Below are 17,608 nucleotides of genomic sequence, written 5' to 3'. Positions count from 1 at the left end.
AAATCGCAAGTAAGTAACAAACTCTTTATTGTTTTCACCTCTTGGATATACAATACGGTATTTATATTCAAGAATTCATGAAAAAATTGTAAGTAAGTAAAAAGCTCTTTCTTGAAGTCACCTCTCGGATGCACAATGCAGAAATTTCATTCAAGAAATTATGACAAAATTCTAAGTAAGTAACAAACTCTTTCTTGAATTCACCGTTTGGATGCACAATACAGACATTTAATTCAGGAAATTATAAAAAAATTGTAAGTAAGTAACAAACTCAAGTAAGAAACAAACTATTTCTTGAATACACCTCTTGGATACACAATATGGAAATTTCATTCAAGAAATTATAAAAAAAATTGTAAGTAAGTAACAAACTTTTTCTTGAATTCTCCTCCTGGATACATAATAAAGACATTTCATTCAAGGAAAAAAATTGTAAGTAAGTAACAAACTCTTTCTTGAATTCACCTCTTGGGTACACAATACGGAAATGTCTTTACGTTGCCACATTGGCACACCACTCTAAGTGAACCTAAATTAAGGCACCTTTTTTGCATGTTTCTCTCACTATGACTGTGTGTCTGAGCGGGTGTGCTGCCATATATGACCGGTCTAACCTAAATTCAACGTAATGATGCATAAAGTCAAAATAAATAGAGCTTGGATTTAATGAACGTTATCTGATGTATCCAAAGAGTTTGTTACTTATTTACAATTTTTCATAATTTTTTGAATGAAATTTCTGTATTGTTTATCCATGAGATGAATTCAAGAAAGAGTTTGTTACTTACTTACTTACAATTTTTCAAAATTTCTTGAATGAAATTTCCGTATTGTGTACAAAAGAGGTGAATTCAAGAAAGAGTTTATTACTTACTTACATTTTTTTTATTTCTTGAATGAAATGTCTTTATTGTGTACCCAGGAGGAGAATTCAAGAAAGAGTTTGTTACTTTCTTGCAATTTTTTTTCATAATTTCTTGAATGAAATTTTCGTATTGTGTATCCAAGAGGTTTATTCAAAAAAGAGTTTGTTACTTACTTGAGTTTGTTACTTACTTAAAAAAAACTTTTATAATTTCTTGAATGAAATGTCTGTATTGCGGTTCCAGGAGGAGAATTCAACAAAGAGTTTGTTACTTACTTACAATTTTTTCATATTTTCTTGAGTGAAATCGCTGTATTCTCTGTCCAGGAAGCGAATTCAAGAAAGAGTTTTTTTTACAATTTTTTCGTAATTTCCTGAATTAAATTTCTGTATTGTGCATCCAAACAGCGAATTCAAGAAAGAGCTTGTTACTTACTTACAATTTTCTCATAATTTCTTGAACGAAATGTCTGTATTGTGTATCCAGGAGGGGAATTCAAGATAGAAATTGTTACATACTTACAATTTTTTCATAGTTTCATGAATGAAATTTCTGAATTGTGTATCCAAGAGGTGACTTCAAGAAAGAGTTTGTTACTTACTTACAATTTTCTCATAATATCTTGAATGAAATTTCCGTATTGTATATCCAAGAGGTGAAAACAATAAAAAGTTTGTTACTTAATTGCGATTTTTTCATAATTTCTTATGAAAAAATCATTTCTTATGAAATTAGATATTTCATATAATGAAATATCTGTATTGTGTATCCAAGAGGTGAAATCAATAAAGAGTTTGATACTTACTTACAATTTTTTTAATAATTTCTTGAATGAAATGTCTGTATTTTGTATCCAAGAGGAGAATTCAAGAAAGAGTTTGCTACTTACTTTCAATTTTTTGTCCACTGCTTGAAGAACCTAACCTCGTCTTCAGGACGGTGATAAGCCCCTTTAAATTTAAGACACTTAAATTCTTCAAGATGGAAAAGTGGAATCCTAGGGTCACACTTTTGAAATAAAACTTTATCTGTAGGTACATTACCCTTTACGTAGAGTGCTTCAACCCCAAAAAAGCTGCAAATTTCACAGATTACTCCTGAAAATTTCTCAGTTCCTGACCAATTTTATTAAGTGGTGTAATCACTCTATCGTAGAATGCAGCGTAGTCTGTTTATAAGACATAATGTAGTACTCCACAAGCTTTTATCATACTCAAACAAATTATAGTACACTATGCAATGATAACAGTCAATACCTTCGAGTTCAATAGACAATAATAAAAATGCACATTCAAATATAACACCACAAGATGATTTTTTCAAACCGATAAATTCTGTCTCATAAAGTCCTATCATTTTGGAAGCTATTAATGTAGTATTTAAGTAGAGAAGTGCTTCATCAAACTTATATACCTTTGCTCAAGGTTGAATCCTAAAACCATCTGAATTCATTGTGGGGAGGAGTTATAGAACTCTCGGTATCTATTGCATGCAAATGAAGCCTGGAAATTAAAATTTTTTCATAATTTCTTGAATGAAATTTTTGTATTTTACATCCTAGAGGTGAATTCAAGAAAGAGTTTGTTACGTACTTACAATTTTTTCATAATGACATATCCGACAACGGATGCTGATAAAGAATTTATTCATTCTAATACATAGATTTTGTCAATGTTATCCGACGTATCCGACAAATGCTATCGATAAAGAATGTTAATAAAGAATTTGTTCAATTTGGCACTTAAATTATGTCATTGTTATCAAAAATTCTGTCAAAAGACATTGATAAATAATTTATTCACTCTGATACTTAGATTTTCTCAATTTTATCAAGCATATTTGACAAAGCATGTTGATAAAGAATTCATTTACTCTGGTAGTTAGTTTTTGTAAATGTTATCTGATGTATCCGACAAAAGAAGTTGGTATAGAATTTATTCACTATGATACTTAGATTTGGTCAGTGTTATCAAACGTATCTGTCAAAAGACATTGATAAAGAATTTATTCACTCTGATGCTTGGATTTTCTCAAATTTATCAATCATATCCGATAAAAGACAATGATAAAGAATTTAAATATTCTGATACTATCAAACGTATCTGTCAAATGGTATTATTAAAAAATCTATTTTTTCTGATGCTTAGATTTTCTCAATTTTATCCGTTGTATCCGATAATGATGCTGATAGAAAAAATTTATTCACTCTGATACTTAGATTTGGTCAATGTTATCCCATGCATTTGACAATAGACGTTGATAAAGAATTTATTCACTATGATACTTAGATTTGGTCAGTATTATCAAACTTATCTTTCAAAAGACATTGATAAAGAATTTATTCACTCTGATGCTTAGATTTTCTCAATTTTATCAATCATATCCGACAAAAGACAATGATAAAGAATTTATTCACTCTGACACTATCAATCGTATATGTCAAATGATATAGATAAAGAATCTATTTATTCTGATGCTTATATTTTCTCAATTTGATCCGTTTTATCCGATAATGATGCTGATAGAAAAAATTTATTCACGCTGATACTTAGATTTTGTCAATGTTATCCCATGTATCTGAAAATAGAAGTTGATACAGAATTTATTCATTCTTATACTTAGATTTTGTCAATGTTTTCCGACGTATCCGACAAATACTATCGATAAAGAATGTTAATAAAGAATTTGTTCACTTTGGTACTTAAATTATGTCATTGTTATCAAAAATTATGTCAAAAGACATTGATAAATAATTTATTCACCCTGATAATTAGATTTTCTCAATTTTATCAAGCATATTTGGCAAAGCATGTTGATAAAGAATTCATTTACTCTGGTAGTTAGTTTTTGTGAATGTTATCTGATGTATGTGACAAAAGAAGTTGGTATAGAATTTATTCCCTATGATACTTAGATTTGGTCGGTGTTATCAAACCTATCTGTCAAAAGACATTGATTAAGAATTTATTCATTCTGATGCTTGGATTTTCTCAAATTTATCAATCATATCCGACAAAAGACAATGATAAAGAATTTATTTATTCTGACACAATCAAACGTATCTGTCAAATGGTATTGTTAAAAAATCTATTTTTTCTGATGCTTAGATTTTCTCAATTTAATCTGTTGTATCCGATAATGATGCTGATAGAAAAAGTTTATTCACTCTGATACTTTGATTTTGTCAATTTTATCCCATGCATCTGAAAATAGATGTTGATAAAGAATTTATTCCCTATTATACTAAGATTTGGTCAGTGTTATCAAACGTATCTGTCAAAAGATATTGATAAAGAATTTATTCACTCTGAGGCTTAGATTTTCTCAATCTTATCAATCTTATACGACAAAAGACAATGATAAAGAATTTATTCACTCTGACACTATCAAACTTATCTGCCACATGATATTGATAAAGAATCTATTTATTTTGATGCTTATATTTTCTCAACTTTATCCGTTGTATCCGATAAAGATGCTGATAGAAAAAATTTATTCGCTCTGATACTGAGATTTTGTCAATGTTATCCCATGTATCTGACAATAGATGTTGATAGAGAATTTATTCATTCTTGAACTTAGATTTTCTCTATGTTAATCTATCTAGCCGACATATCATGTATGCAAATTCCTTTTCTTACATCTCCGATGTTTTAATAGACATTCTAAACGTTTGATATGCTAGCATACTCTAAAAATAATGAACACATAACAATGTAATGCATAATATATTTTTAATGAAATAATAACATATAGAATATTAATAAAATTTGATATATTATGATACATTATTAATATCAATGATCAACTTTGGACAATTTGAATCTTTTCCATAAAATTGTTCACAATTTTCTATCTTGATATTTTAGCTATTGTCTTCTCTTAGCTCGTAAGCAGTAGAATAATCATTATTCCATTTTGAGCCATACACAATTTTTACTGGTATGTTACCGACAGGTTCAGTATGCCTTTCGTCTTTGGTATTATTTTGTTGATTGACTGTTTGATCAATGCTAGTAACGTTTTCTGGTACTTTTTTTTCTTCGATTCATCTTTATATTCCTTAGTGATATTTTCTACCAATGCCCTTTTTATTTTTCCGGTAATTTCACTGTCTATTAAAAAATTATTTTTACACAGGTAACAGTTTCGGCACGTAGACAAGATATGGTTTATGATATTAGTAGAAGAGTAGGCCTTTCTTTTCCTCTTTGCTTTCATTTGAATGCTAATACCCGAAAGCTGAAGATATGGTTTAAGACTAGGTAACTTGTTACCACAAGCACTAGCAAGAAGATGCCCCTCTTTGTCAACTATCATTTTTATGTTGGCATTCTCTTTGAGCACAATCATCTCCTTAGATCTCAATCTCGCATATCCACCATCATAAGAGTTGATTTTTTTTGGTACTCCAAAGAAATTTAATTCCTTACTGTCACGAGAATGCACGCATACGTTTCCGATAAAGCTACCACGTTTCCGATAAAGGTACTTATTTCATAGTTTAAATACTTCTCTTTGTCAGCATTCAATGCTATAATAACACTATCATGTTGACATAATTTCTTACAATGCTTCATCTTCACTTTTTAAAGATATTAGTTATGTGTTTATCGTTCCACTGCTTAAAAAATTCTGATTTAATTCATGCAGTAAACTAGGTAGTGTCGATAATCCACCATAGAGCACCAGTGGGAAAGCCGCGTTCTGTCTATGAGGAAGCATAGAGTACAATTGGTAGATCCGCAAGCATATTTCTTTTCATTTTAAGATACATAACAAAACTAGAAATTTCAATGCATAAAAAAATTAAGTCAAAAAAAATTAAGTCAAAAGAAAAAAATGGTCACTACAAACAATATTTTCTAATAGTAAAAGTCACGAATAACATTTCTATACCATTTTCAGTTTAACGTTTGCTGGTACTTTGTTTTTCATTGATTCATCTTTATATTCCTTAGTGATATTTTTTATCAATGCCCTTTTTATTTTTCCGGCAACTTCGCTGTCTATTAAAACATTATTTTTACACAGGTAACAGTTTCAGCACGTAGACGAGATATTATTTATGATATTAGTAGAAGAGTAGGCCTTTCTTTTCCTTTTTGCTTTCATTCGAAAGCTAATACCCGAAAGCTGTTACCACTGGTTACCATGTTACCACAAGCACTAGCAAGAAGATACCCCTCTTCGTCAACTATTATTTTAATGTTGGAATTTTCTTTGAGCGCAATCATCTCCGGAGATCTCAATCTCGCATATCCACCGTCATAAGAGTTGAATTTTTTTGGTACTCCAAAGATATTTAATTCCTTACTGTCATGAAAATGCACGCACACGTTTCCGATATTGCTACCACTTGTACTTATTTCGAAGTTTAAATACTTCTCTTTGTCAGCATTTAATGCTACAATAACAGTATCATGAGAACACATTTTCTTAAAATGCTTCATCTTCACTTTTTAGAGATATTAGTTATGTGTTTATCGTTCCACTGCTTAAGAAATACTGATTTAATACATGCAACAAACTAGGTAGTGTCGATAGCCCATCATAGAGTACCAGTGGGAAAGCCGCATCGTGTCTATGAGCAAGCATTGAGTACGATTGGTAGAGCCGCAAGCATATTTCATTTCTTTTTAAGATACATAAAAAAGAAGTTGAACAATTTCAGTGCATAAAAAAAATCAGTAATAAAAATCAGTCAAAAGAAAAAAATGGTCACTACAAACATTATTTTTTTAACAGTAAAAGTCATGACTAACATTTCTATATTATTCTCATTTTGAGTTTGGAAAATATTAAATCTGATTTTTTTTATGTTTTAAGTATGTTTAATGTCATTCTAACATCTTTAAAAAGGTTAAAAAACTGTCAAAAAAGGTGGGGGGTGGGGGAGAAGGACTGGAGGGGTTTTCGGGAGGAAGGGGTGTAGGGATAGGGTCGTGGTAGAGGGGTAGGACTTGGGGCCCAAGCATCAGAAGAAATTGTCTGTCTAGTATGCATCTCAAACCATCGTGGTATGCATATTCTCATGGTGATGCCATAAAAATGCCCCGAAACATTTCATTTTTAACACCTATCAAAAAATCCAATTGATAAATTGAATGTGCTTGAACTTTTTCCAGTTCAATGGAATAAACTTTTTACGATATTGTGACACTTATCATCAGATGGGGAATTTCCCAGAAACAATACATTGGATGTATTTCTAAAATCATAATATAATCAATGGCTTTTTGGTTCAGTCGATTAACGTGTCCTTCTTTACCGTAGGAAATCACGGGTCTCACATTTGATTCCTACATCAAACACAAATTTCATAAAAATCAATGGGAAGATACTTAGAATGTAAAAAATCGTATCATTGGAAAAGAAAAAATATCATTATTAGAGTATAGAGAAAATTTTAGATAGGAGGCTAGATAGGTGGTTAGATAAAAATAAGATTATAAATGAAGAGAAAGGAGGATTTAGGAAAGGTTATAGTACAGCAGATAGGGCATTTGTGCTTAGAACTTTAGTCGATAAGTATGGAACAGGGAATAGCCGTCTATATGCAGCTTTTTTAGACCTAAGAAAAGCTTTTGATAATGTTGAGAGGGTGCTTTTGGTAGATATTCTTAGAAATATAGGATTACCTAGTATTTTTGTGAGGTTAGTTACTAGCATGTATTGCGGAATTAAGGCGGTAGTAAAGGTTATAAGATTATAAATGAAGAGCAAGGAGGATTTAGGAAAGGTTATAGTACAGCAGATTTTTTCCAGATCAGGGTTTTTCCAGAGTATATAGAAACCGTAAAGGGGTAAAACAAGGTAGTGCTCTTTCCCCCTGTTTGTTTTCTATATTTATAAATGATTTAGTTCATTTTTTGGAAAGAAGGTGGGCTCCGACAGTGGGTCTTGGCTCAAAATTATTTTCAGTTTTGCTTTTCGCTGATGATAGCGTACTTGTAGCTAAGTCTGCCCAGGAATTACAGATTTTGTTAGATCTTGTTGCAGATTACTTAGATCTGAAGAAGCTCCAACTTAATGTTAAGAAGACAGAAATAGTTATTTTTGGTAAAAGAAATGATAATGAAAGTAATGGTAAGTTTATGTTTAAAGGAGATGAAATAAAGATAGTTGAAAATTCAAAACATTTAAGTTTTGTATTTCAAAATAATGGTAGTTGGTGTGCCCACATTAAACAGTCAGTAAAAACGGGGAAAGTTGCTAAATCGACGGTTTTTAGGAATGGTAAAGTTATGGGTATTAAAAGTCTAGCAATGCATAAGAGAATATTTTTAACGAAGATTATGCCAGTTCTTCATTATGGTGGGGAATTATGGGGGATGGAAGCAGCAGACAACTGGAGACCCTTCAGATACGTTATTACAAAAGGCTTTTCGGCCTCCATAGAACTACGCATACCCAGTTTTTGAAAGGGGAGCAAGGGCTTTTTTCGCTCCGTAAACATAGGCTAGTTCAGGTACTTAGATTTTGGATGAAGTTAGTGCAGGTACCACGAGATAAACTTATTAGAGAGGCCTATGAAGAGCTACTTGCTTCAGGGCGTAAGAGGTCGTGGCCGTTTAGGGTTAAATCCTTATTAGACAGATTAGGATTGTCATATATATGGAATGATGGTAGAGGCCCCGCTAATAGTCAGATGATATAATAAGAATAGTTAAACAAAGATTAGAAGATCAGAAGATATAGACATGGGGGATTGAAATTGAGAGATCCGAGACATTAAGTGTTTATAAGGAAGTGAAAAAGGCGTTTGGCCAGGAGATTTACTTAAATTTAATTTCCCAAGTAAGTATAAGTATATTGGTTGCAGCTGTGGGCCAACTGTTTGCCTTTAAGATGGAGGAGTAAAGTATTTGAGAGAGGTAAGGGGTTCCTGGCGTCTAGGTACATGAGTCTCATTTGTAATATTGAAGAGGAAAAATCTGGACCATTTTCTGTGCTGGTGCCAGGGGCTTACTGATTTGAGGGAGGGTATTTTGGGGAAATATAATTTTTCACTTCGGGGCATGTTGTCTCTGACGGTACTTAGCCTCATGTGTAGATTATGTAGATTTGTGGATCAGGCACTAAAGATAAGAAAGGAACTATTGTGAAGAAGATTTGTTATGGTTTGGAAAAAGAATGCTGCAGGGAGTTTTACTTTTGTTTTCCTGTTATATTTGATGCATAGTGTATATGGCCCTGTATAAAGACTTTTGAATACACGATTATTATTATTATTATTATGTGTGTGACATTGTGCGTAATTAATTGGGTTAGTTTTATAGTATTATTTGTGCTTTTGTGCTGCAATTGTTATGTTATTTTATTTTTATTTGCTATGGGCTATGTTTAGTTATTGTTATATATGCTATTAGCATGTGTTTTGACTATATATGCAACTGTGTTTGTTTTTGCCATGGCCCAAAGAGGCTTTTGTTTTGCAATAAATATCTATCTATCTATCTATTCACTAGGTTTTTTTTTACAAATTCTACCATCTATTAGATTTCACAGATCTCAATATGAACTAGTTCCTCCGAAGAATTCTCAATGAACTCTTTGTCATGGTTAAAGCATTAGCTGCAACCTAGTAAAGAGTGAATCACAGCCCATAGTGACTAAAAGCTAAAAAACATTAAAACGGTCTTTTATTCTTCTTTTTTTTCCAGGCTCAGCAGGTTACTAGAACATCATAGAGAGATGCTTAAGAGCTCATTCAAGAGCTGTTTCTCATATGTACGTGGTTTACATAAACTCCACGATCCACAAGCGCCACATGGCACAAAAAAGGGCACTTTATGCCATTTCTCAAGGGGTGGAGCTAGCGGGCAACCAGAACATCGTAGATAGATTTTTGATAGCTCATATATAAAATATTGCTCATATTTACGTTCTTCCTATAAATTCCGCCATTTGCAAGTTTCAAATGGTACTAAGAACGGCACTTTTTGTGCCATGTCTGAAGCATAAAAGCTGGGGCCAGTGGCTACCAGAACTTCTTAGAGTGATGTTTAATGGCTCATTTAAAAACGTTTGCTCATATCAAAGGGCTTTTATCAATTCTACAATTCATAAGTGAGATATAGCACTGAAAACAACACTTTTGGTGCCACTTCTTAAGTGGAAAATCTTGAAAGTATAAAACGGTATAATTGTAATAATTATGATCCAAAACCCTTAACTCGAGGTTAGCTCGAACACCTCCCGCAGGTTCCTCCTCCAGGCCCTCTTAATAAGCTACGCAATTAAAGTCCTACAAACATCAATATATTAAATTAGATTATTAGAGGCGTGGTTCTCTTAGTATAGCGCTGGACTTCAAATTATATTATCTTATTTTATTCCTCCTTGGATTTTTTTTTTCAATCATGGTTTGTCCATTCTTATCATTACTTTTTAGGTAATCCACTGTTTTTACTAATGTGATGCACTCATTTTCCCAAGCATATCCCGGGAAGACTCAGTTTAGAGCTATGACTCATATCTACGTGATTTTTATCAATTTTACCATCTATAGGGGCCATATAGCACTAAAAACGGCACTTTTGGTGCCACTTCTTAAGTGGAAGAGTTTGGAAGCATAAGACGGTACTATTGCAACAATTGTGGTCCAAAGCCCTTAACTGGAGGTTTATAAGAACCCCTCAAATATAATCCCCCTTCCAAACTCCCCGTGTACGTTTCATAGATCTTCTACTCATCTTAAAAGTAAAAGATTATGGTGACAATAAATTAACTAAAACTAAAAATTTTTCAACTAAAAATCTACCGAAAATTAAGCTTGAATGATCAACACTTTTGAATTAAACCTTCATACTTCACTCTGCAATGAAGCCTGTGTGCTAGTTCTGATGGCGGTAATTGAGGGGAAGGGACGTCCTTGCCCGCTTATTTTTTGCTCCTGTCTAGGTTTTGAAAAACACCTTTTTTGGTTATTTCATTGAAAAAAGCACTTTTTCATTTGAAAAAAATGGGTGGAAATACTGAAAGTGCATTTTATGGGAATGTGCTATCATGCCAAATTTGTAGAAAAGCGACTAGGCATAAATATAAGCTTCTAAATGCGCCCTTAAACAGCTTCATAAGTTTTCAACTGAAACTAGATAATGACTTTAAAACTTACAACGAACATAAATTATTCCGTATAAATAAAAGAGATCATGGCAGGGTTGTTTCTACATTAAATTTGAATAGAAAACGAGCAAAGATTAATCTAAAAAATAAGTTTTTTCAAGGGAAGTAAAGAGCGAAGATGAAAGTTAAAACGGACAAAAATTATTGCTTCACAGCCTATCTAATATCTAGGATTATAGAAAACTAGCGCTTAACTGAAAACACAAAATAATATAGGAGTTTTGGTACAGTAAAAGCAAACCAATTAAGGACACTTTTTACAGAATAAAACTATTATCAATCCCCTTTAGGATCAATCATTTAAGATAAATAACAATTCATTTTAGGATTGTTGCCTTATTTTTTTTTCTCGTTTCATTTGGTATCACTTCTGCACGATGGCTCATTTTAATCCCTGGCTGTCGTTTTGGTTTTAAAAAGGGCATCTCTTGATTACTTTTTATACAAGTTCAAAATAAAGCCATCTTGATAGCATTAGGATTAGGACTATAGACTAGCTTTAGAATTTGTATCATAGCTTTAAATTCACTGTTGTATATAGACAAATAACCATTCAGGGAGGCAGTTGAAATAAAAAAGCACATTCACCAAAAGGTAGCTCTCAATAGAGACACTGGAGAAATTTTTCTAAGTCCCATTTATGACAAAATTATTAATTCTGATCGTTTTTACATACATCCACAAAGTTATATTGTGCAATTGAATAGAGTCTCCGATAACAATCAAACTGGAAAGCGATCAGCCTTTAAAAGTGCTTTACGCAAAATAAAATTTTGAAATGCCATTTAGACTTGTGTTGTTTATTCAGTTACCCTTTCACCGTTACTAGGAAAGGGTCGTCCAATGTTAGTTTGGTGTTTTTATTTTAAGGTTCGGTTTTTAAATTTTTATCAGTTTTATTCTGCACTGAGGACGGTCAAGCGGAGGTCTTGACCGAAATATTTGCATAATTTTTCAATTTTTTCACTGGCTGTTAATTGTCCTCGTTTCCTTTCTTCGCGATTTTTTGTTTATCATATTATGGCTTAGTTGATCTTCATTTCAAGTAATAACTAAAGCATATTTCTTACATTTGAAGATTGTTTATTAATCACTATTGATATTATAGCTTATAGCACTATTGAATATTATTACAAAATGCTACCTGATAAATCAATCCAATATTTTGTATGCTGTTCAATTACTTTGCGGTTATTAAAAAAATATTTAATTCTACGCTTATGTTTTTAAGATAATTTTAATTGTATATGGAAAGTTACTGACGTCACAACTAGTGTAAGACTATGAAAAGCTTTATAGATTAGTTTATTGCTGTCAGGCTTCATACTCACTTTTCACTCCCAAATTAATATTCCTGTTTTTAATATTTGATTCTTGTGTTTTCAGTAAAGCGCTAGTTTTCTATAATCCTAGAAACACAGGGAAACATAATTTGTTGGTTTATTTGTACTAGTTTGATTGATATATATTAGATAGGCTGTGAAGCAATAACTTTTGTCCGTTTTAAGTTTCAACTTAACTCTTTACTTCCCTTGCAAAAACTTTTTTTTATATTAATTTATTAAAAGTGCTTTAGCGTGAAGAGTAACACGGAATAATTCAGTAATTCTCTGTAAAGTAATATAGCCTATGTATATAGAAGCTAAGTAGAACCGGTTTCTTTGTTAGTTTCTTTCTGCTTGACGTGGGACAAAACAAAGAGAAGTGAAAGAATAGATAGGAGATATATAATTTGGGCTATATATTTGCACATTAAGGGGAGGGATTAAGTATTCGGACAGTATAAAGTAAGAAAACAATTCTTACTTCATAATATGCAGAATAATTGTACCTAACACATTTTGCAGGCAGTTTTGCTGTACTCTCCCCCCCCCCCCCTAATGTGGAAATATATAGCCGAAATTTGTTTCTAAAGTATTATATTTTCATCATATTTTGTGATATTTCCTTAGTATTAGTTATAGAAACAGGTTAGTCAAAGATTAGTCAAGCCTTATTAAATTCTTCTTAATAATTTTTTTCTTATATGATACCAATTTTGTAATAGTAAGGGTTACACAATTTTTATTTTCCCTAATCATTAAGGAACTGCTTTTTGCTGAATATGAGTTTTGACTGATTAATTGATTTATTTATTGTGGGGGTTTTGTTGATATGATGTTCCCAGAGGATGTATAATATATGATACTATTTTGTATTTATTGTTTAGTGTGATGGTATTAGTGGTGTCGGTGGCCAAGTGTTCTTTGTTTTAAGGATTTTGTTATCTCTACCTCCCCCACGGACAAGCTTTGCTTTTTAGGGGAGGCAGCAATAATTTTTTGTTGATATGTTTTTTTCAATAAATCCTTCTTCTTCTTCAATCACTGAGTGCAGGTAATCTCCAGCTAAGCTAATCTTTATTTTGCAGTAAAACCTTGGTTCTGGAATTTCGAGTTGTTTTTTTTATTCAGACAATTTAACCTGTCGACAGGAATGACTCTAGGTCAAAAAGCCAAAAGTCCCAAGCAAGACCAGTCCTGCGCTTGACTCCAGTTAAAACGTATTGCTCAGTGTAGATAAATTTATATATAGATGTAAAAGCTCCTATCAAGGGCGTATCCAGGATTTTTATACGGGGATTTTTTTTTTTTTGGGGGGGGGGCAAGAAAACTTTAGCTACTTACCTCTTGAAAAGGCATTGACTCCTATGTATCCCTTCAAAAATCTTTCCTTTAGTAACGACTGACTCCCCCTCCTCAATACCTTGCTCTTTACGCTAAACTTTGACTGTTCGTTCCTATTTTTTTAAAACAACTCGTGAAATACAAGATCCGTTTAAATAGAATTGGATTTGTTTATTAAAAGTGCTAAAAACTTTAGCGTGAAGAGTAACTCAGAGTAATTCAGTAATTTGGTATAAAGTGATAGAGCCTATGTATATAGAAACTAAATAGAACCGGTTTCTTCGTTAGTTTCTTTCAGTTTAGCATCGAACAAGAAAAAGAAAAGTGACAGAATAGATAGGAAATATATAATTTGGGCTATATATTTGCACATTAAGATGGGGGTAAAGTATTCGGACAGTGTAAAGTTATAAAACAATTCTTACTTCATAATATGCAGAATAATTGTACCTAACATATTTTGCGTGCAGATCCGCTTTACTCCCCCCCCCCCTAATGTGCAAATATATAGCCCAAATTTGTTTCTAAAGTCTTATTTTTTCATCATATTTTGTGATATTTCATTAGGATTATTCACAGAAACAGGTTCTACTTAGATAAAGAACGTAACTTAGGCGCTATACATACAAGTACCCTATTTTTTTATTTTAGCGATTGATCCTCTATTGTTTATCTGGCAGCTGAGCAATTTTTTTAAACAACATTATGCTGATATCACGACTTTTTTAATTCATTTATTGTAGTTTTTGACGCGAAGATAAGTGATGTCATCCGGATTTTATAACCAGGGACGTTCAATAGATTAATCTTTTTTGTCTTTGTATGACGTCATTTATGGTTGTAACCACCGGCATCATTTCATTCTGAACTAAGGGGGGGGGGGGGGGGCTAAGCAACCTCTCTGCCCCCCCCCCCCCAAAGTGGCAGGCTCACAATTGTTTAAGAGCAAAGTTCCTTCACAGTGGTTAGCACAGGCTTTTCCCAAAATCAACTATTACTAGTAAGAAGCAATTCAAAAATTTTTAATAAATACAGAGAACTTAAATTGGAAAGTAATTCACAGTTTTATTGCAAAACTGGGAACCAACGAGGTCTCATTTTTCCAAAAATACCAACCAAAGCCTCGAAATCCAATGATTTCATATAATTTTTCTTTTCACTAAACACCAACATGAGATCACTGAGCCTTTCGTCACCCATTGTTGATCTTAAGTAGGTTTTAATCAGGCTTAATTTAGAAAAGAATCTAATTACAGGCCGTTGCGATATGCAGAGTAATGAAGATATTTATAATTTTCAGAACTTCAGAATATCAACATTGGCTTCATAAAATTGTAAAGTTCTAAGAGATTTTTGGCCTATTGCCTAAAGAGTCTATATATCTTCTCACAAGATCTGTTAGCAAGGCAAACAGGGTTCTGTCGATACAGACTTCTTTGCAATGCCCTGCCAAACTAGCTAGTCATTTCGTATTGAGAAAGTGCGGCAAATCTAGATCTAATTCAGAGATTGACTCTAACAGTGAAAGAGCATTCGTGAAGCGGCTTTCAAACTCACAGCAAAATCTGTCTATCTCAACAAAATAATCCCTTCTGAAAGTATCTTTAGTTGATTCTTTCACTTCAGCATGGTCACTTTTTCCCAAAGTTGACACCTTTACAAAATCAGGTAAACTGGAAGCTACCTACTGTGCACGCTTTGGTCTTTTTCATGAGGAACCAGAATTCTGAAAATTTCGCAAAAGGTCTTCAGTGAGGCCACACTCACAAGAAAATTCTTTTGCCTTATGAAACATTACATTAGAAGCTTTTACAGTTTGGATGTCAATAATTTTATCTCGCATAGCTGCAGTAAGACCAGTAGCTCTAGAGAAAACTAGGTCTACCACCTGCAGCTGCTCAAACAGAGATATTGTGGCAAAAACAAATTCCACTAGTAGGAGTAAAAATTTAAATTCAAATGTCTGAATGTCTGCACTGTTATATATGTCAATATACCAATCTTGTAGTAGATGATTTCTCCAACTGAGGAACAGTTATGCCAGCGGCTTTCTGAGCATTAACAAACACTTGGTAATGTATATTGCTATTCGCGATAAAACAATACAGCTCTTGAAGAATGGATGAGAAGCCCTGGGCTGCCACTGATGCCATTTCACGCAAAAACGGTAGTGATCCGTAAATTTCCTTTGGTTCTTGCTGCAAGTTTCTGCGTCACAATGGTTTAACGGCTGCGTTGAAATATTTTTACTGATCCGTTGAAAATCACATCCGTAATTTTAAATTGAAAGCATTATAGAAGCAGAAATTGCAAGTAACTGAGAAACTAAACATGTTTTTCACAAGTTTTCCGTTTATATTTGATAGACAACATGAATATTCTGTCCTTTCAATAAAAAATTTTAAATAGGTGAGTCCTAGGGGGATTTTTACAAGGAAATGAGCCAAGGAGATAAGATTTATATTTTTCATAAGGCATAGTTAGCCTAAGCTATTACAGGTTAACCCTTTGAATATTTTTCTTGGCTTGTAGAATTAGATTTAGCCAATTCCTATGCATATGCTTTTTACTATCATAGTATCTTTGCGTTTCAACGGCTGCAATAAACCGTTTCTGTGTGAACATTTTTGTGATTTTCCCACATCCGCTATCCGTGAGCCATTTTGCGTTAAAAAAAAATCTCACCAGTGGACCAAAGGAAAGATGTCACTCGTCTCAAGTTCTAAATAAAAGCATCCAACACAAAGTTGAGCCTACGAGCACGACAATTAATGTAAATTGCAGTGCAACTTCTTTAATACCAACTTGCATACCTGAATGTGGCTGCTCATGACACTGGCTTGATATTTTGATAAAAAAAATACGAAAAAAAAACAAATTTGCCCCTCCCCCTTCTGGATTTCAAAAAGTAAATTCACCCCCCCCCACCCAAAATGTTCTTGTATTGACACCAATTGGTAGGTCTCTTATTTGCTCTGTTGTTTTTCAAGTTTTTCTCACCTTTGTTGCAAGTTGGTTCAAGCCAAGTCCCCCTCCCCCTATTGGTAAGGCCTTTCATTTGTGAAATAGAAATATTGGTCTTTGATTGCTGGTAAAAATTTCTTTTTAAATGTCCGATTAACAAATCCTGTGCTTTTTCCATATTTTCATTTTATTATAACTTTGGGTATGTAAGATTAGGTACTGTTCTTCAAGGTTTTTATCGATTCTTTTAATTGTCCTTTATAATATATATTTTCTTATATTTCCTGAAATCATAAAAAAATAACTGGTCTGAAATTCTCACGTTGATTGTCTCAAAATTCAAGAAGCTAAATTTCAAGAAAATTCAAAACAGATTCAAGAACACACTCAAAGAAATAAAGAGTACATTTTACAAAAATATAGAGGAGATCACTGCCCTAGAATTGCGTAAACGACATGTATAATTTTGTTACAGCTCCTGGGTCGCCTTGTTTTATTGTAATGAAGGTCGGGCACCTTGGCTTTTACAACAAGACAATAAAAATGTATCATGAAATATGAAATAGGAATACTAAATAAATATGTTTGGGAATGAAGCTCACAATAGATTGATGTGAGGTACAGCTCTAATAGAAATAGATTTGTTTTAATTGAAAACACAATTTTTTCACACTTGAGATCAGATGAATATAATTATGACTACTGATTTGGGGCCCTTCCTAAATTTAGAGGGGGCTGTAGCCCAAGTTAGCCCCTCCCAAATGACGCCCCTGCATACAAGGATAAGAGCTTTGCTAAAGCTCTTCTATCAATAGAATCGAACGCTTGCTCATAATCTATATGGTGTAGCTTTCTTTTACTTCCTCTATTGTTTCCTTTTCTTATCAGTTTTACTGATGTCTATTTGCGCCTTACCAGCTTTCTTTGCTGCTTTTCCTGGAGTTTTTGGAGCCATGGTCAATGATTCTCTGATGAAATTAA

The sequence above is a fragment of the Artemia sp. Qi Xiang Cuo genome, chromosome 18 (genome assembly GCF_049724085.1).
Source record: "Artemia sp. Qi Xiang Cuo chromosome 18, ASM4972408v1, whole genome shotgun sequence".
Lineage (NCBI taxonomy): Eukaryota > Metazoa > Arthropoda > Branchiopoda > Anostraca > Artemiidae > Artemia > Artemia sp. Qi Xiang Cuo.
This window is presented reverse-complemented; position numbering follows the sequence as displayed.